Source organism: Chlorocebus sabaeus, chromosome 19 (genome assembly GCF_047675955.1).
Source record: "Chlorocebus sabaeus isolate Y175 chromosome 19, mChlSab1.0.hap1, whole genome shotgun sequence".
Taxonomy (NCBI): Eukaryota; Metazoa; Chordata; class Mammalia; order Primates; family Cercopithecidae; genus Chlorocebus; species Chlorocebus sabaeus.
This window is the reverse complement of record NC_132922.1, coordinates 14,022,730-14,044,513: the sequence shown is the minus strand read 5'-3', so window position 1 is coordinate 14,044,513 and position 21,784 is coordinate 14,022,730.

Sequence of the window (21,784 nt, the reverse complement as noted above, 5' to 3'; positions counted from 1 at the left end):
CTCGTGAGACTTATTCACTATCATGAGAAGAGCAGGGGAAAGATGTGATCCCCTGATTCAATTATCTATCACTGATCTCTCCCACAACAACACACGGGAATTATAGGAGCTGCGATTCAAGATGAGATGTGGATGGGGACAGAGCCAAACCATATCAGGGCCTATTCCTATGGAGCCGACTCTGTGTGTGTGTGTATGTGTGTGTGGGCAGTGTGTGAGTGTGTGTGTGTGTGTCTGTGTATGTATGTGTGTGTGTGTGGTCTGTGTATGTATGTGTGTGGTATATGTGTATATGTGTGTGTGTGGGTGTGTGTATGTGTGTGTGGTGTGTGTGTACGTATGTGTCTGTGTGTGTGTCTGTGTGTGTGTGGGTGTGTGTGGTGTGTGGGTGTGTGTGGTGTGTGTGGTGTGTGGATGTGTGTGTGGATGTGTGGGTGTGTGTGGTGTGTGTGTGGTGGGTGTGTGTGTGTCTGTGTGTATGTGTGTGTGGTGTATGTATGTGTATGTGTGTGTGGTATATGTGTATGTGTGTGGGGGTGTGTGTGTGTATGTATGTGTCTGTATAAGTGTGTGTGTGTCTGTGTAAGTGTGTGTGTGTCTATGTGTGTATGTATGTGTGTGTGGTGTGTGTATGTATGTGTGTGTGGTGTGTGTGTATGTGTGTGTGTCTGTGTATGTGTGTATGTGTGTGTGTGTGTGAGAGTAAGGTTGTCAAGTCAGCAACTGGTCAGGCTCCTCCTGGGCTGGTCCCCGCCTGTCTTCAACACCACCTGGGTGGCGTGCGTGTCTCACAGCTATTATGCTGCCTGAGCCTGTGTGTGATTGGAGTGGGAACTGGCATTTCTCCAGCCCCTGTTGTCCGCCAGGTGTTTTGTGGTACTTTCTAATTGTTCCTTCTGGGAGCCTCCTCGCAAGCTGGTGCCAGGCTGCACTTTTGGCCCAGCCTCCGTGTGCTGGCCAGTTCAACTCGGGAGCCTTCAGCACTGAGGGCCAACCCCAGTCTGCAGTGTCTGCACAGGATGGCCAGTCCCTGCCAATCCGGCAGGTCCTCAGAGGCCAGGCTGAGCAGCTGGGGCCTTGCAGCAGGACACAGGGTCACATCTGGACCCAAGCGGAGCGCCTGCTGGGCCTGAGTCTCCAGGTGTGAGGGAAGCGCTTCCTCCCTCCGGAGGACAGGGATGTAGGTTCCAGCTAGGTAGACCTTCCTGCTTTGTGACTGTCTCCAGAGCAAGGAGAGTTTCACCCACATTCCCAATATGTGACAGGAGCAGCATAGGGCAAACCCACTCCGCTCACTCAGAGGATCCCCAGGAGCTGCTCTGGGGTGCCTGAAGCCTCACCATCACAGACTGGAGTGTAGTGGCGCTATCTTGGCTCACTGCAACCTCTGTTTCCCAGGTTCAAGTGATTCTCTTGCCTCAGCCTCCTGAGTAACTGGGACTACAGGTGTGCACCACCACGCCCAGTTTTTTGTTTTTGTTTTGTTTTGTTTTAGTAGAGACGGGGTTTTGCCATGTTGGCCAGGCTGGTCTCAAACTCCTGACCTCAGGTGATCTGCCTACCTCGGCCTCTCAAAGTGCTAGGTTTACAGGCATGAGCCACGGTGCCCGGCCCATCAGTTCTTTTTTACCGTCAACCCGTGTCTGACCTTTCCTGTGCCTAGGCTGCCACAGAGGGTAAATGCAAACCAAACAGACTTCAGATGGAAAACACCTCACTCTTCTCCCAATTTTCAAACCTTGAATCACTTCCCATTGCACATGGAGGAGAATGCCAGCATCTTCCCACGACTCGCTCCACCTCTCCTCCCACCCACCCCTTCCTCCTTCACTGCTGGTGGCCCTCTGGTTCTAGAACATGCCTTGGAACCTTATCCCCCAGATACCCACATGGTTGTGTCTAGGACCTCATTCCTGTCTCTACACAAATGTCACCTCATCAGAGGCCTTCCCCGGCCACGATGTCTGAAGGGATACCCAGCCCTACCCTCACTTCTCTCTCTCTCTATCTGCTTCCCTTGCTTCGAGGCACTCTTGCCGCTCGACTGTGGATTAGACATTCATTTATTCCTCATTTCTCTCTCTCACGAGAAAGATGTTTCCCCACTGCCACAACAGTGCCTGGCAATAATTGAGCCCTCAGTAAATATCTGTAGAATGAAAGGAAGAATCTTTTCAATGGTGGAAGTAACTCAATACACCTATCATCCCCCGGTGGCGGGACCCTAGTGCTTCTGAGGGAAGGGAGATGCTGCTGCTGTGGCCAGATTCCAGGAGGGAAGGGAGAGCATGACCCCCAGCCCTCAGGACAGATGGGGCGTGGCTGCTCCCACCATGGCTCACTGAGGTGCATCTGATACACCGTGTTTGCCACTCCAAAGTTTAATTTAGCTGATGTCTTGGCTGTGAGCAACAGCTGGTAAATTTAGTTGGAGGATTAAGAAACGTATAAGATGCATAGCTCCTTAAAAGGAGCTGGATGTCAGGGAAAACCAAAGCCGGGTGCATCCTGAAGTTGGCTGTGAAAGGCGGGGCAGCCGCCCTCTTGGAGCAGGCTAAGGGGCTGTGTTTGCTGAATCTTCTGAGGGGCGGCATCTCCACATGGAGGTGGTGGAGGGCGAGCCTGGGACACATCTAGTGGCTGCCATGTCACCAAGCAACCCAGGGAAATTCCTTCAACCTGCTGGCAAGGATAGGGACAGCTCTGAAAACATGAGTCTGCCCAGAAACCATAAACAAATAGATTGACAAACATTACTGTAGCAAATTAAAACTTGTGCGAGATTTTAAAAAATGCCATGGACCAAGTCCAAAGCAAACAACAAAATGGCCAAAAAATACTTATAGACAAATGCTAGAAAAAGGACCAATGCTGTTGATTTACAAAGAGTTCATAATCAATAGGAAAAAGATGAACAGTTCAATAGAAAGGAGGGTCCTAAGGCACAGACAGGAGGGTGATAAAAAAATTAATACAAATGACCAATAAATGTATGAAAATATGCTCAGCCTCCTCTGCCATCAGAGAAATACAAAATCAGAGACTTTTTAAACTTACCAGATGGTCAAAAATGTTTAAGTACAGTTGTATTCAGTGATGGCAATGAATTAAGAAAATGTAAATTTCTATTTTAGGAGGGAAGTTTTGTGATTTCCATACAAATTAAAAATGCACATGTGACTGGGCACGGTGGCTCATGCCTATAATCCCAGCACTTTGGGAGGCCAAGGTGGGTGGATCCTTTGAGGTCAGAAGTTCAAGACCAGCCTGGCCAACATGGCGAAACCCCATCTCTACTAAAAATTCAAAAATTAACCGGGCATAGTGGTGGGTGCTTGTAATCCCAGCTACTTGGGAGGCTGAAGCAGGAGAATCGCTTGAACCTGGGAGGCAGAGGTTGCAGTGAGCTGAGATAACACCACTGCACTCCACACTCCAGCCTAGGTGACAGAGTGAGACTCCATCTCAGAAAAAAAAAGAAAGAAAAAGAAAAAGCAGCATATGCCCTTTGACCCAGCAATTCCACCACTAGGAGGTAAGCCTCCAAATATTATTTTATTTTTAACGTATTATATGACTTTATTATATGAATAAACATACCAATATTCTCCTAAGGGAATGTTCATTTCAGAATACAAGCACACCTCATTTGATTGGGTTCTGCTTTGTTGCACTTTGCAGATATTGGGTTTCACAAATTGAAGTTTTGTGGCAACCTTGCATCCAGAAAGTCTATCGGTGCCATTTTTCTAAGAACGTGTGCTCACTTCATGTCTCTGTGCCACATTTTGGTAATTCTTGCAGTCTTTTCAGCTTTTTCATTATTTTGATATCTGTTATGGTGATCTGTGATTAGCGATCATCGATGTTACTATTGTAATTGCTTTGGGGCGCCATGAGCCATGACTAGGTAAGATGGCAAACTAATCAATAAATGTTGTGTGTGTTCTCACCACCCCATGGAATGGTCATTCCCTGTCTCTCTCCCTATTCCCTGAAATACGAAGGTATTGAAATTATGCCAGTTAATAAGCCTACAATGGCCTCTAAGTGTTCAAATGAAAGGAAAAATCCTGTCTCTTACTTTAAATCAAAAGCTACAAATGGTTAAACTTAGTGAGAAAGGCATGCCAAAAGCTGAGATAGGCCAAAAGATGGGCACCAGAGAGTTAGATCAGTTGTGAATGCAAAGGAAAAGTTCTTGAAGGAAATTAAAAGTTCTACTCCAGGGAGCACATGAATGATAAGAAAGTGAAACAACCTTACTGATGATATGGAGAAAGTTTGAGTGGCCTTGATAGAAAGTCCAACCAGCCACAACATTTCCTTACGCCAGAGCCTCATCCAGAGCAAGGCCCTATCTGTCTTCAATTCTGTGAAGGCTGAGAGAGGTGAGCAAGCTTCAGAAGAAAAGCTTGAAGGTAGCAGAGGTTAACGCATGAGGTTTATGGAAAGAAGCTGTCTCCATAACATAAAAGTGCAAGGTGAAGCAGCAGGTGCTGATGGAGAAGCTGCAGCAAGGTATCCAGAAGATCTGGCTAAGATCATTGATGAAGGTGGCTACACTAAGTAAGATATTTTCCATGTGGATGAAACAGCCTTCTGTTGGAAGAAGATACCATCTAGGACTTTCATAGCTAGAGAGGTGAAGGCAATGCCAACTTGCAAAGTTTCAAAGGACAGGCTGACTCTATTGTTAGGGGCTAATGCAGCTGGTAGCTTTAAGTTGAAGCCAGTGTGCATTTACCATTCTGAAAATTCTCGTGCCCTTAAGAATGATGCTAAATCTACTCTGCCTGTGCTCTATAAATGGAACGATAAAGCCTGGATGCAGTACATCAGTTTACGGCATGGTTTGCTGATCATTTAAACCCACTGTTGAGAGCGATTGTTCAGAAAAAAAGATTCCCTTGAAAATATTATGGCTTATTGATAATATACCTGGTTACCCAAGGGCTCCGATGGAGTACAAGGAGATTAATGTTATTTTCATGCCTGCTAGCTCAACTATTCTGCAGCCCATGATTCAAGGAGTAATTTCAACTTTCAAGTCTTATTATTTAAGAAACACATTTCATAAGGCTACAGCTTTCATAAACAGTGATTCCTTTGATGGATCTGGCCAAAATAAATTGAAAACCTTCTGGAAAAGATTCATTTTTCTAAACGCCATTCAACACATTTTTGATTCATGGGAGGAGGTCACAATATCAGCATTATCAGGAGTTTGGAAGAAGTTGATTCCAACCCTCATAGATGACTTTGAGGAGTTCAAGACTTCAGTGGAGGAAGGAACTGCAGATGTGGTAGAAATAGCAAGAGAACTAGAATTAGAAGTGGAGCCTGAAGATGCGACTGCATTGCTGCAATCTCATGATCAAACCTGAATGGATGAGAAGTTGCTTTTTTACAGATGATCAAAGAAAGTGGTTTCTTGAGATGAAATCTACTCCTGTGAAGATGCTGTGAATGTTGTTGCAATGACAACAAAGGATTTAGAATATTCCATCAACTTGGTCAATAAAGCAGCAGCAGGGTTTGAGAGGATTGACGCCAATTTTGAAAGAAGTTCTACTGTGGGCAGAATGCTATCAAACAGTATCACATGCTACAGAGAAATCTTTCTTCCAAACTTCTGTTAATGTTGATATTTCATCTTGCTTGGTGATGGCGATGATGTCAATGATCATGGTGATGATGATGGTGGTGGTGGTGGTGATGATGAGGATGGCAATGGTGGTACTGATTATGGTGATGATAGAGGAGGAGGAAAAAGACCAGGGGCAGAGGAGGGACCAACACAAGAGAAGAATTTAAAGGAGGGGGAAAAAAGGAAAGACCAACTGGAAGCTAGGGTGTGCCAGGCACTTTAAAGTCATCAACTCATTCAATTCTTCCAATTATGCTGTGAGACATACAGTAGCCATCCCCCATCTGAATTTTATGATTGAGTAAACAGAGGTCAATGTTGTGAGTCATCTGAGGTCTCCCAACATATAATAGTAGAGCCAACATTTGAACATTCAGCTCTGAAGAGTCTTTCTAGTTCCACACCTTCTCATAGTGCCCAGCACAGTGTTTGATACACAGTAGGTGCTCTTGGAATTAATTTCTAAGAGAGTTTGTATCTCAAAATTAGGCTTTGGGAGTTGCTGCAAGGTTTGTGGCCCATTTCTTTGGGAGTCCCCAGAGTGTGCTGGTTATTAAGCCACCATCTCGTATAAGCCCCCGATCCACCCTCCCCTGTTCAGCTCCCAGTCTAAGGCTGGGATTCTGCAAACTCATTTCCTCACTGCCAGCTCCCTCCTGCTAGGCCCTGGCACTGGTTCGTGCTAGAGGGAGCCTATGAGGCTGGAGGAGAAGAGCCTCGTGCTTTCCTTCCCACTTGCCCATCCCCTGAGCATCCCCTCAGCTTCACTTATTCACCCCAGCACTGGTCCCTCACTCTGGCAGCAGCACTTGGTTACCCACTCCAGTTTTTTCCAGAACCTTCCAAATCAGCCCCATCACACTCCCTCAAGATCTCAGGGCCAGCTGGCCAGTGTCCCCTCCTCAGCCATCCACGTCCCAGCTTGTGGAGTCTCTCTTTGGAACTTCTGGGTTCTGTTCACCACCACCTCTCCCCTGTGCTCTGACAGCCCTGGGGGCAAAGCTCCTTCCTGAAGTTACTATCTCCAGGCATCTCACTGAAGTTCCCCATTGCCTTTTCAGTCCCCAGAGACCTGTCTAATCAATTCCCTACAGTAAATTCCCTCTGTTAAAGTAACTGGTGTGTGTGCTTTCTGGATTTGACTGGGTCTTGACTGATGCATGAGGTCAATTTGATTTGGGACAGTAACTATCCTTCGGATCTCACTCTTGGGGAGAAGGAGGGACAAGACAGAGAGAGAGAGAGAGAGAGAGAGAGAGAGAGAGAGAGAGAGAGAGACCATTTTGCATCAGAAATAAGGCTTGTCCATGAATAAATAAATGGATTTTACAACTTACTTAGCCGTCTCTTTCCTGTTGGTTTTTGCTTCCTGCTTTTACAACCCTGATAGGCAAGGCTGAGAGTGCAACGAAGCGAAGTCCTCGGAGTCTGGATTTGACTCCTTTCAGCACTTCCACTCTGGTCTCAAGGACCAGAGAGGGGAACAGTTATCCCTTTAATGTTCTGACTCAACCAGGGCCACAAACTCTTTCCTGGATTTGTTCTTGGAATATCAAAGTCAGACTGAAACTGTCAAAGTGCTTTTGTAAACTCTAAGGAAAAACAACTAAGTAAATGCAAAGAGGGCATGGATGTAAGCAAGTCTTGCTTGGTGCTTGGAACCTGTTTGCAGCCAGTCCTTCAAGAGAATCCACAGAAACACGGCCTTCCTGGGTCCCTCACAGACCAGCTCCTGGGCTGCTTCCCTGAGAACAGTGCCATTTGCCACCTATTCCCAGGGCTGTCTGCCTGGTTTCCTGATCCTATTAGTGCTGAGAATGCTGAGAATGGTCAGTTAACACATTGATTAATTCATGTATTTATTCATTTAATCACTCCTCTTAGCCCCATTTTACAGATGACAAAACTGAGCCACAGAGACTATGTAACTTTACTAAAGTCCCTCAGCTGGTAAGTAGGACGCTGGAATTTGAACTCAATTAATCTGGATCCAGAGCCTTCCTCCGATCAAACCTCTCCATTCTTTCTCATGGACATCCCTCTTCTCAAGGTGGCTCACTCTGTGGGGGCATGGCCTCACTCTTGCATACTTCCATTGGTCAGAAGCTTATTCCTTCAAAAGGCAGCCTGGATTATTAGAAATTTCTTTATATTGTGCCTGCATTTCCTTTCTAGTTGCTTTTAGCCCCATTTCTGGGATTTCCCCTTCAAGACACAGAATAAATTTATGTTTTTTCAAAGCCAACATGGGTGTTTTTCTGAGTTCTCTCCTCTTCTCACATTGCCTATGTTTGTCTGACTCTATCATCTTCTAGTAGTGTGACCTTGGACCGGTCACTTACACACTCTTTACCTTTGTTTCCTTATCTGTAACAAGTGGAAATTGAATGAACACACACCTCGCTGGGTACTTTGTCCAAAAAGCCCCTGGAGCAGTGCTGAGCATACAATATTGTTCTGCAACTTTAACCTGCCTGATCATTCGAATGGGGATGACTGTTAAGCCTTGCTTGGTACATGGTACGGTTGTGTGGAACCAGTCACAGACCTGTGATTCTGCTTTTTTTTTTTTTTTTTTTTTTTTTTTTTTTTTTTTTTGAGATGGAGTCTCACTCTGTCGGCAGGCTGGAGTGCAGTGGCACAATCTCAGCTCACTGTAAACTCCGCCTCCCGGGTTCAGGTGATTCTCCTGCCTCAGCCTCCCAAGTAGTTGGGACTACAGGTGCCTGCCACCATGCCCAGATAATTTTTGTATTTTTAGTACAGACAGGTTTCACCATGTTGGCCAGGATGGTCTCGATCTCTTAACCTCGTGATACGTCTGCCTCGGCCTCCCAAAGTGCTGGGATTACAGGTGTGAGCCACCACACCTGACTGATGCTGCTTTCTGTCTGTCTATCTCCACCGTCCTCCTCCTCAGACCCTATCAGCCCTGCCCTGAGCTCACCCTCAGCCCAATGACCAGCTTCTAGCCTTGCTTGGCTGCAACCTCTCTTCCCTTTAGCATCCACGGTGTTCTTGGTAAAACACAAACCTCACCCAGTATCTCCTCTGTTCAGATCTTTCCCACATCTCTCCTGGCCTGCCTGATAAAGTTCAGATTCCACTGCTTGACTTATAAGGCCCTCCTTGGTCTGTCCGCTGCTGACCTCCTGGGCTCTCCTCTCCTGTTTCTCCCCTCCTGCTTCATCTTGAGCCAAACGAACTCAGAACCAGCTCCTGGGTCTCTGAGCCTTGCCTGACTTTGTACTGTACCTGCTTTGTGTCTGATTTCCCAGGGCCTAGCACTGTGCCTGGCAGCCATCCGAAGCTTTGTAAACCTTGGCTGGTGTGTGCTTCAAATAGGACGATGCCAAGAAGTGAATGCTCTGTAAGCCACTGCTGCATCCATGGCAGTTCATGCCATTATTTTTTCCAGGGGTCATAGTCAAAATGATTGTCTGATCCACAGCAGTGTCCAGATGGCCCCCAGATGTGCCAAGCATTAACCATGCAGGTGATAGGCGTGAGGAGGTTCTGGGCGCGCCATGGGGAGGGGGAGGGGCAGCACAGGTGCTGGGGGGCAGTCGGTGGAACCAAGTGCTACAGATACAAGTCCACGTTTTAACAACTGGTACAGCTCCAACATTTCCTCTGGAAAACGCTTTCTTCCCCTGGGTCCCATTTCCTTGCTTTCTCTCTCCAGCTTCCCCAAGCCTTGCCCTGTTGCTCTGCCAGCCACCCCAGCACAGCCCTCTCAGAAGGCTTTTATTTTGAAGCCTGCACAGAGTCTTCGGCGACCTGTTTTCCCCAGAGTTTGCCCACAGGGCTTGGAAAGCCTCGCTTACCACATGGCACTGTGCACACCAATCTGGCCTGGTTCTTTTGGCCTAAAGATCCCTCATCCTTGGGACCTCCATTTTCAGGATGGGGACATGGAACACGGAGCCCATGGCACACACCAAACAAACAACATTGAATGGGGTGTGAAACGATGGTTCACCACCTGACACTTTCACCCAAATGGGCTGGCGGATTGGCTTAGCCTTTGAGAGGACAGGTGTAGGATTGACAGCCCTCGATAGATGGGAGCCAGGTGACCTTGCACCGGGGGTCCTCATCCATCAGGTAGGATGAGCATCTCCAAGTGGGGAATCCCCTCTCCAATGTGGCTGCTGCTTCGTGTTTTTCATGGCACCCAATGGGTTAGCTTGTTGGTTGCCCATGGAGTCCGTGGAAAGCCATCTTTGAATAGGTGACAAAGTTTGAAATGTCTGCAAGGGAAGCAGCAGAAAGTGGTGGAGGTGACTCTTCCATGGAGGGAGTCTCTCTACAAGGGCGTATCCGTGTGGAACTTTGGCAGTTCTGAGCCTCCGTTCCCTCCTGTGTGACATGGGAGCTGTTGCTGCCAGCAGCACTGCATGGGCACGGGGAAAGTACCTAGCCAGCCCAAGGTCCCTGCTCCTGGGTTCTCATCAGGTTCCAGAGTCCCAGGCCATGTGATGGAGGTGAAGCTAGGGCACCCTCTGAAACGAGAAGCATGAAACTCAAGTCGCAGCCCATCGCCGTGACGTCCAGCAATTCATTCTCTCCAAGCTACAGTTTCCTCATCTGTGGGAGGAATACTGTAAAGAAAAGAAAAAAATATACATATTGCAAACTTTCAAAAGTGAAATGCCTATTCTGGTGCTTTCCTAGGGGAGAGGGGAGCAGATTACTTCCAAGTTCAGGAAAACACCTTGTTTCATTTTGGTGTTGTTTTTGCTGAAAAGGAGAGGCCTCCTGGGAAAAGTCTGGATAAAAGAGAGTTGCACATACAGAAAGCAATCAACTACTTTGTGGAAAAAAGTTACAGGCATTGATCTTTCCTCCCTCCTGAGCCCTTGCTGACGTAGAGGAAAACAAACAAACAACAACAACAACAACAACGACAAAAATATATATATATATGTATGTGTATGTATTTATATAAAGGATAGTCCGTCTGTCAAGGACAAAGAGAAGAGAAAGAGCATCAGTGGATGTGAGATGGTAACACACTGTGGAAAGCGGGATTTGCTTCGAGGAAAGGTAACATATTCAGAAGGGCAGAAAACCTACACCATGGTGGGACCCGGTGGCTCATGCCTGTAATCCCAGCACTCTGGGAGGCCGAGGCAGGCGGATCACCTGAGGTCAGGAGTTGGAGACCAGTCTGACCAACATGGAGAAACCCTGTCTCTAATACAAAATTAGCTGGGTTTGGTGGTAGGTGCCTGTAATTCCAGCTACCCGGTGTGTGGGGGAGTGGTTGCTGAGGCAGGAGAATCACTTGAATCTGGGAGGTGGAGGTTGCAGTGAGCCGAGACTGTGCCATTGCACTCTAGCCTGGGCAACAGGAGTGAAACTCCATTAAAAATAAAAAAGGGAAGGAAGGAAGAAAGGAAGGAAGGAAGGAAGGAAGGAAGGAAGGAAGGAAGGAAGGAAGGAAGGAAGGAAGGAAGGGAGAAAGAGAACCTACACCACGCAGAGGGAAGTGCCAGTGAGAAGAAAACCAATGAGCTCAGACCACCCCCCCATAGGGTCCCTAAGGTGAGGGGAGCAGGTGGAGAGGACAACGGGGGTGCAGTGAGAGCCAGCAGCCCGGGACTTATCCTTGAGCCTTCTATGAGAGGTGGATTCTCTGAGGGTGGCAGAGAGGAGATTCTCAGGACACCGCGGCCACCAGCATAGCGGAGGGCTATGAGTGCCCTACAGAGGGGCATGTGCAGAGCCCCTCATCCCCTGGTCACCCATACACCTTCTGCCCTTCCGTTAGAGTCTGTAGATGGGGTTTTGGGGGCATAAGGGGCAGGTCTGTGCCCTACATGGGACAATGCAGGGCTCTGGGAGGCACAGGATTCCGATGGGACTGAGTGGGGGCAGAGGAACAAGGGGAGACAAGACCCTTTCCCTCCCTCGTCATAGAAGAAGAAGAGTTTTGGAAAGACCTGGGAGGGGTGCTGGAGAAAGTCTAGATCCTGCTGTTAAGTGGAAGGGGAAGTGGTCTGAGCGTCAAACTTCACCCTGAGGCTGAAGCCCATTCTAAGATGGGTGTGAAGTCCATTCTAATATTCTAAAAATCACCACATGATCTTCCTTACCCCCTCCCCAGGGCTCCAGGGCACCCTCCAAGGCTCCACCATAACAATCCTAATTGCATCATCTTAAGCACCTACTGTGTGCCAGGCAGATGTTCCGTTTTGAACCCTTGTGACACCTTTCTAGTGGATGGTGTGTGGAGTCTTTCAGGAGAATTAGGAATTGGTTAAGCAGAGATATTGGGGGTGAGGGTTGGAGGCATTGGAACATGCAAAGGCCTGGGCACAACGGAGCTTGGTCGGTGGGGGCACCTGCCACAGAATTTCATCTGGGAGAGGAGAGAAATGAGGCTGGAGTCAAGCTGGAACCCGGCAGAATGAGAGCAATATGGACTTGTTTTCTTAGCCACTGTGAGGCCTGGAGGGATGGGATGTGTGGGGTTAGTCATATTCAGGACAGGCCTCCCAGAAGCGGGCATGGATGACAAACCACAGGATGGATGCAAGACGAGACCAGGTAGGCCACTGTTGAAATTATTCAGGCAGGAGAGGAGGGAAGTCTGAACTGAAGCCCAGGCTGTAGGGATGGAGGAGGAGGGGCAGTTACGGGGACCTTAAGGAAGTGAAATACGTTCCTGACAGATTGGCTGTGGCAGGCCAAGGAGCCAGGAAGGCCAAGGTGACGCCAGGTTTCTGTCTTAAGTAAATGGTGGAGACAGAGCCCAGGAGAAGGGGCTGCTGTGGAGGGAAAGGAACCACCAGCTTGCAGGGGCTCGGGGGACAGCGAGGGAGAGGTAGGGGGTCCAGGAGGCAGTTGGGACACACGGCCTGGTGCCCAGGCAGCAACTGCAGAGTCCTCCGTGTGCGGATGGTAACAGAGCGCTCGGGAGTAAGGAAATCCCCACTCAGAATGCATGCAGGGGAGAAGGTGGCTGAGGTTGGAGAGGCACCTGGGAGGAGCCCCAGTCACAGAGGAGAAGGTGCGGGAGCGAGTGGTGCAGGGGTTGGGGAAGCCGAGGCAGCATTGAGGGTGGTAGGTAATAGCAGAGGCCAGGCCAGGCACAGTGGCCCACGCCTGTAATCCCAGGACTTTGGGAGGCCACGGCGGGTGGATCATCTGAGGTCAGGAGTTCAAGACCAGCCGGGCCAACATGGTGAAACCCCGTCTCTACTAAAAATACAAAAGTTAGCTGGGTGTGGTGGTGTGTGCCTGTAATACCAGCGACTCAGGAGGCTGAGGTAGGAGAATCACTTGAATTCGGGAAGTGGAGATTGCAGTAAGCCGAGATTGCACTACTGCCCTCCAGTCTGGGAGACAAGGTGAGACTCTGTCTCAAAAAAAAAAAAAAAAAAAAAAAAATAGCAGAGGCCAGAGCTGCAGAAGAACACCAGGTGAGGGCTGGGGACAGGAGTACACTGTCCCCAGTGTACTGTGGCTAGGAGGTCACAGCTGGGAGCAGGTGGCCGAAAGGCCAGGAGCTGAAAGGACAGTTACAGAAATGCCAGGACTGTGTGTTACAAAGCTCTCTGGTTCCTGGCTGTGCAGTTCCGACAGAGTGGGGCACCCTGGGCAGTTGTCGCCACACTGTAGGCATGAGCGAGGGAAAGCTCTCCCTTTAACATACAGGGCAGAACTCATGAGCAGCGAGAGATGCGTTTATTTCAATCACCTGGGTCCTGGCCTCCTCTGGCAAGAGGGGAATGTCCGAGACCAGAAGCCCAGTCCTACTATGCGTCTACCCACTTGCTTTGTCTCCTTCTTCACTCTCAGCCTCCATCTTCCCCTCTTTTTCTCCCTCCCTTCCTCCTACAAACGCTTATTGGTCCTGTTTTGGACACTGGTGATTCATAGATGAATGTGACATAGTTTTTGCCCCCAAACGTGCCCATGGTATGGAATCTTCAGCAGGAAGAGGTGAGAAGTGAAGACGCTGACAGAGGCTGGAATTAAAGCGACAGCTCTGGCTGGGGAGGGTGCTGCCCCCAGCCTTCCAGGGAAACCTTTGACCAGTTTTGAATCTTAGGTGATGCAAAGAATCAAATGGATGAAGAAAAGCCATAAAATCACAGAGATGGGAGGAAGACGGGGATAATGCATCAGGAGAGGTAGAGTTGATGTACAAGACAATGAGCAGGCAGAGGAAGCGGGGAAGGCATGTCCTGGGGCCCAGGCTGGAGGGAGGATACGGGAGGGCGAGGGGCTTCAGAGTGCTGCAGCGGAGAGGAGGGAGGAGAGGGCTTGTGGAAAGGGGGAGGTTGCCGTTCCTTTGTAGTTAATATTTGGAGGCACGACTGATTTTTTGAATATAGCCTCATGCAGATGCTGGTCAGCTGGAGCCACAGCTTTTCTGCTGGCTGTAGATTTTTCCCCTTTTGATGCCTTTAGGAAAATCACATTCCAACATGTCCGTGCTGGGTAAACCGCAGCCAGAGGAGCCCTCCTTTCCTGGGGCAGTTTCAAAGGCAGTGGCATCGTAGCAGCAGCAGGAACCACAGGTGGACCCTCAGGGAGGAAGCGACCCTTGGGCAGCTGCTCTGCCTCACCCCTCACCCAGGATTCACCTTCCTGAGCTCTTGTTATGTCTGTGAACTATCGCAAGGGAGTCTCTTTGCTGTTAACTCTGCTGCAGGGTCCACACTGACCTGCTTGTTTTATAAATAAAGTTTTATTGGAAGATAGTCATGTACATTCAACTATTTGTGTGTGTTTTTTTTTTTTAATTATTTGTTGTTTATGGCTGCTTTTGTGCTGTCACAGCAGAATTCAGCAGTTGCGACGGAGACCAACTCCCTGCAAAGCCTAAAAATATTTACTATCTGACGCTTTATAGAAAATATTTGTCAGCTAGGTGCAGTAGATCACACCTGTAATCCCAGCACTTTAGGAGGCTGAAGTGGGTGGATCTCCTGAGGCCAGGAGTTCGAGACCAGCCTGGCCAACATGGTGAAACCCCATCTCTACTAAAAATATAAAAATTAGTGGGGTGTGGTGGCAGGTGTCTGATATCCCAGCTACTCAGGAGGTTGAGGTATGAGAATGGCTTGAACCCCGGAGGCTGAGGTTGCAGTGAGCTGAGATTGCACCACTGCACTCCAGCCTAGGTGACAAAGCGAGACTCCATCTTAAAAAAAAAAAAAAAAGAAAAGGAAGATAATGAAAAGAAAGCATTTGCCAATCCCTGCTCCAGTGTATTGGGTAGGGTACAGGTTCAGCTGCTATAACAAGCATCAAAAAATCAGCTGCTAAAACACAATAGCAATTTCTTTCTCCCTGAAATATCTGAACAGAAGCAGGGTCAGAGATCCAAGCTGTTTTGTTGCTTAACTGTTCTCCATAGTTGGCCTCTCCAGCCAGCTGGAAGGGGAGATGGGAAATGGAAGATACACCTTCTCTCTTTCAGGGCCCGACCTGATGGCATGTCCATGGCCTCCCCTCCCATTCCATTGATCAGCAACCAGTCACATGGCCACAGGTAGCTGCAAGGTAGGCTGGGAAATGTTCTCTTTAGCTGGGTGGCCATGAGTCCAGCCACAACTCAGGGACTTTTATCACTACAGGAGAAAGGACAGAGTGGATCGTAGGGGATATTAGCAGTCTGCTATACCTTATCGAGAAGAACAAAGACAGAGTGCAGAGGGGAAGGATTTGGCATTCCCTGCAGGGTATTGGAAGAAAATGTGTAACATGCTCAAATGAACTAGGTGTCAATAACAGACACAAAATACCTTCTGCTTCCACTTCCTCCCTCAAATATTTATTAAGCCCTCATTTATATTAGGCTGTATTTGGATGCATTTTGCAGATAAATAACCTGAGGTTCTGGGTGCTTGAGGGAGTTGTCTGAGAGTTCATAGCCAGAGAGTGAGAGCTCTTTCTGCCTCATTGCCCTATTTCCCTTGGGACACCCTGGAGCTGGGAGCTGGGTCTTAATGCCTGTTAGGCTGGCTAGGTTTGGCGACACGGAAAGCACACAAGTAATTTTTAAAGTGAGAATTCTAGAAAGCAGACTGCTTGAATAGATTTTGTTAGACTGAAAAGGCAAAAGGAGACGCTGAGGTAACCAGAGATAGAAACTGCAGGGAGCAGCCATTACCCCTGCGGCTGCAGGAATGGAAGGAAGAGAGCGGGGTTACCCTAGCCTGGAAACTTGGAGGAGGGGACTTAGAGCTGTGGGGAGGAGCTGGGACTCAGAATTGCGACCTCTCAGGAAGGGGTGGGGTGAGACTGGTTCTGGGAATGTGAAAAAAACTAGAAACTAGAATCAACTGCTGCTGGGCCAACATGGCTTCCAGGGCAGAGCAGTTGGGTCCTGGCTGCAAATAGAAAGAAGCAAGCTCCTCTTCCTCTCCCATCCTTCCGGTCTCCCTCCAGCGCCCCCTCCTGGCCGAGAGCAGCGGAAATCAGCTGGCAAAGCGGAAGAAACAGGGTTTAAAGTCCCGGCTCGGGCACCGCAAAGCAGAGGGTAGAAAAAGGGTTTGGAGCTGGGAGAAAATCATTTAATAACCAGCCCAGAGGCTATGACTCATTTAGACCCCCAGGCTGTGCAGACTTGGAGCCACTGCCTCTGAGCACCTTGGAGCCTCTGTCTTCTGATACGTGGGTCGGTGGGAATGCAAAATGGGTCAACCACTTTTTTTTTTGTTTGTTTTTTTGTTTGTTTTTAGACCGAGTCTCGCTCTGTCGCCCAGGCTGGAGTGCAGTGATGCGATCACAGTTCACTGAAATCTCTCCTGGGTTCAAGGGATTCTCCTGCCTCAGCCTCCCGAGTAATTGGGATTACAGGTGCCCACCACCACGCGAGGCCAATTTTTGTATTTTTAGTAGAGACAGGGTTTCACCATGTTGGCCAGGCTGGTCTCGAACTCGTGACCTCAGGTGATTCACCCACCTTGGCCTCCCAAAGTGCTGGGATTGCATGCGTGAGCCACCGCACCCAACCTGGAAAACAATTTTCCTAAAAGTTAAATATGCATCTACCATGTGACCCAGCATCTCTCTCTTAGATATTTACCCAAGATAAATGAAAGTACATGCTCACTCAAACATTTATGCTTGATGTTTATAGCCCCTTTGTTTTAACAGCCCCAAACTGGAAAAACAAAACCCTAATGTTTATGAACTTGTGTATGGAAAACAACTTATGTTATATCCATACAATAAAATACCAGTTGACAATAGAAAGAGTGAATACCGATGTACATATCAACATTGATGAATTTCAACAGCGTTATACCATGTGGGAAAAACCAAACAAAAAGCAAACAAAACAAAACAAAACAGGCACAAAAGATCACATACTCTGTGGTTTTGTCCGAAATTTCAGAAATGGCAAAATAGTGTGATAGAAAGTGGATCAGTCATTGCCAGGGCCTGGGGGTAGGGGAAAGAGATTGGCTGCAGTGTCCTGAGGGATCTTTTGAGATAAAGGAAATGTCCTATATAATGATGATGGTGCTGGTTACACAATTGTCAAAACCCATGGAATTGTATGCTTTCAGTTGGTAAGTTTTATGGTGTGTAAATTGCACCTTGATAAAGCTGATTGTTAAAAATTGAAGTAGAATGCTGTTAGAAGTGGTGCTTCCCCCCCTTGCTTCTAATGCCACCTTCTTGCAAGCCCATATCCAAGTAGTGGACCAAGGCATCTTATAAAAACATACATTCAATCATATCACTCCTTGTTTAAAACACTTGAATGGTTTCTCTTTCCTCTTTGAATGAAATCCTGAGAATCACCATGACCTACAAGCCTATCTGTCCTGCTCACTGACCCTGACATTTGTCGGGCCTGGAGCAATGGGACAGAGGCCCATGTACCACGATTCTAAATACGTACAGTTATGAATTAAGCCAATCAACTGCTAAAAAGGAAGTTCTATCCTACTTTGATAAAAGTACCTTCATGACAAACTGGAACGCCAGGTTCAAATGTAGAGTTTGGACTAGTTGGAGTTCTGTCCCAGAATGTAACGTTAATGAAAGGCAGACCCTAGACTACAGCCTACTTCCATTGCCTTTCCACCCCCGGATCCATCTGAAACCTCCAGTCTACCTGCCAGGCCGCTGTAGACAGTTGTGTTTGTAACCTCTAGGGACCAAAGAGAGTACTGGAGATGGAATCAGAGAAACTGGATGTGAAACATGTATCTCCTGGTTTTCCCCAAATTGTACTTGATTCTGTATGTGTGTGTACATGTGTGAACATGGGTGTGCATGGATGTATGTGCATTTCTATGTGCCTTGTGTACATACATGTGTGTGCATGTGTACATGTACATGTGTATATGTATGTGTCTCTGTGTCCATGCCTATGTGTGCATGTGTATATGTACGTGTGTATGTGTATATGTGCCTGCATGTGCATGTGTATATGTGCATGTGTGTTATGTGTGTACGTGCCTGTGTGTGCATGCATATGTGTGTATACATGTGCGTGCATGTGTATGTGTGCCTGTGTGTGCATGCATATGTGTGCATGTGTATATGTGCATGTGTTATGTGTACATGTGCCTGTGTGTGCATGCATGTGTGTGTATACATGTGTGCATGTGTATGTGTGCCTGTGCATGCGTATGTGTGCATGTGTATATGTGCCTGTGTTGTGCATGTGTGTTTATTTGTGTACCTCAACAGCAGTGTGAGCTTCCTGAGGGCAGCAGTTGTGCTGGATTCATCTCAATATCCTTTCTACCTGGTGCAGAGTGGATGCTAGATGAATGCTTGTGGAGTGAATAAATGAATGAATGAGGGCCAGTACAGCACAGTTATTAAGTGTGAGTCTTGAAATCAGCCTGATATGAGGTCCAAATCTTACTCTGCTGGTCATTAAGCAAGCTGCTTTGGTTTATTCTCCTAATCCCGTAAAGCCTGGGTTTCCTTATCTCCCGATGGGGCTAAGAATTCCACTATTTTATGGGGGTTGGTGTGAGGATTAAGTAACAACAATCAGAGCCAACATAGACCAAGCCAGGCTGTGGGCCAGGCACTGTACTAAGGGCTTTGCAAATGCTAGCTCACGTGCTCCTCCTGGCAATTTCACGGTGTAGGGGTGATTGCACAGTCAACTCTCAGAGTGACTTGGCTGTTACCGTATTTATAATGGTGGAGAAGAGATTCAGGATTCTTAGCCCCTGGGGGTAGCTTCCCCTGAGTGCGGCTCAGATTCTGGCTGATAGGGCTGTCTGGAGAGGTTGCCTGAGCCAGCAAGTTGCACGCTCTGCCTGGCCAGCTACAACTTGACCCTCGGCTTGGCCGGGTCCTTCTAGTGCGGCTTATGACATTCAACCTCTTTACCTCTAGGTGGCGCTGCAGAACGGGGACTCCGCTGTTGATCGCGGCGCCCCACCCCGGCGGTCTGTTCCCGTCAATATTTAGATTAAACGCAAGGGAAGTGCGCATCCCGGTGCCCCCAAGTGGAGAGAGCAGATGACAGATGCGGGACAAAGTTAGAATTTAACGTTAGTTGTATGACAGAGAGAACCAAGCTGTGCAGCAGAGGGAGACAGAAAAGGGAGGGACCAAGTCACACCAAGGAATGATCGTCAGTAATAACATTAACGTCTAGAATTTATTGACCACCTGCTATGCGCTGGGCACCGTCCTAAACATTTGATGTTCATTCCCTTATTTAACACGCCTCTAGTAAGTACGTGTCTCAAGAACAGTGGCTGCGTTTCATTTAGGGCCTAGCACACAGTAGGTGTCTGGCACATAGTAGGTTCTCAACACATTTGGAAATGAATGAATACAAGAATCCTGCAATTTTTCTCTCCAAGTAATAATAATGTAGAGGCAAATATTATCTCCATTTAGAAAAATGAACGATGATCGGAAAGTTTGCACCGCTAATGCATGACAGAGCCAGGGCACGTGAGGTTTAGACCTAGCTCTGCTGTGTGCGGGGGCTTCCCAGAGAAGAGAAGGCCCTCTGCCTTCAGGGAGTTTACTGTCTAACTGGCCACATCTACACCCTCCCTGTCTTCAAAAACTGCACGGGTGGCCTGCCAGGGATGGCTATTTATGGCTCAGGGAGGAGGTCCAGTGAAACTCCCCTCATAAATTATAAAGGGAGACACATGTGGGTCAAGATTGGGGAATTCAGTGCCTGAGGGATCCCCAGGAATCTTATACAGTCCAGTCAGGGATTTTCCTTCTCTTACCCTGGAGAGCGCCTGATGTAGGCAGCAGGAATTTGCTGAGGACCCATAATGAGCTCTCAGGGGTAGCTCCTGGTCCTGTAGAAGAGGCTCACCTCCTCTGTATCACAGAGTTCTCAGCCCCGGCCGCTGGCTACTCAAAGGCGGGTTTCCTCATCTCCAAAATGGGGGTGATGGCTTATCTTGTATACCCCAGCACCTGCATGAGGAAGGATTGAAAAGTGCTGTACACTTTTGTGATTCACACATCCATTCCCCATTCAGACTCTGGGGATCTCCCCAGGCATGGTCTAGGTGTACTAGACTTTTTCCTGGAGACATGATTATGAATGGGCATTAGTAAGTGGTGTTATGCAGAGATGCCCTTCTCTGAGTGGCCTCTGGTATTTGTTTTTTGGTTTTTGAGAATATATATATTTTTTAGTATTCCATGGTCTTTATCATTGCCAGGCTGTCACTGAACTGTCACTTGCGTTTGGCTGCCCCTGGTCATTTTCTTCCTTCTCCTAACTCACTGCTTCAAGTTCTCGGTTTGGCAGAAAGAGAGCACCAGGCTTCTTTTATATTATTCTGTGAATAAACTATGCCAGTGTCAATGCATAGACTTTGAGCTATCAATTCTGACCATTCAATGACTTTTTTTTTTTTTTTTGGTTTATTTACAGGCTGTGGGGTGTGGAGATTATAAAAAATCAGGTCTCCATAAGTAAGAGGTCACTTCAGGCATTTCTTTGCATTTACCCAAAAAAGGTTCCGTCAATGCTTGCTTAATGGAACAAGTGTGAAGAGCTTGGCTCCTCTTCCAGGCCATCCCTCTGCCTCATTCTCCTCCTGCAGCAGCAGCAGCAAGAGCCCAGTTCTGGAGTGGGAGTAGAAGGTACCGGCGTTGCTGCAGTGGCAGGATGGGAGCCCATTGCTGACGGAGTGCCTGGGCTCAAATTACACTGTATCAGAGCTCAGGCATAAAATTAGCAGCAGTGTACTGTGTATGAGGAGACAGAGGAACACCCGTATTCAGCAGAACCGTGGGAAGGGACAGAAGAAAAGGAGAGAAAGAGGGGAGGAGGGGAAGAGCTGACCTGTCACGGGCTCTTCCCTGGACACCTTAGTCCCCCAGGTGCAGAGGTGGCTTCCCAGTGGCTGAGTCAGGGCCACAGGAGGTTTCTTGGGGGTGGCGAGGACCGGGGTTAGGAAGACAAGCCATGAAAAAACCTGGGAAGGTAAACTTGAGGGCTTGACCTGCCTGACACATACATACACACACACACACACACACACACACACACAGAAAACGATAAAAAAAAAAGGAATAAGAAATTTCCATGTGTCTAGGCACTTTTATACATTTTTCTATTAATTCGTACTACAACTGAATTAGGCAAGACTATTTTACAGATTGGTGAAGAAGAAAGGTTCAAAAAGGATATGTTATCTTGCCTGAGTTCACCTATTATAAATGTACTTGTGTTTATGCTCATTTGGCACCGACTGCAATCCAAACATCTAAGCATATTCTCTCATAGTCACAATGCCACCACTATACACATTATATGCTCTTTTATAGACACAACAGAAACGCACTTACACTTGCTTATGCAAGCTGTGTTTATACACAAATATGTGTTTCCAACTGTAGGCATATACTACACACACTGTTTACACAATCGCCTGCAAATTCTGTATCATGCTTGCTTGCTAAAATTGTTTTGCCATTTCCTGTCCTTCCTGACCAACTGTAGGCCAATGTCCTCCTCTTCCCTCAGTTATGGCCGTGTGCTTGCACCTCTTGGTACTTACAGACACCTGCACTAATAACGCTCCTCTGTTATTTCTGTGTTTCATTGTTTCATCCTCTAGCCTGGGAGCCCTGAGACACCAGCAACTCATCGGACTTACTGTTTGTATTATTTCTAGTTCTTCGGGTGTGAATTCTTCATGA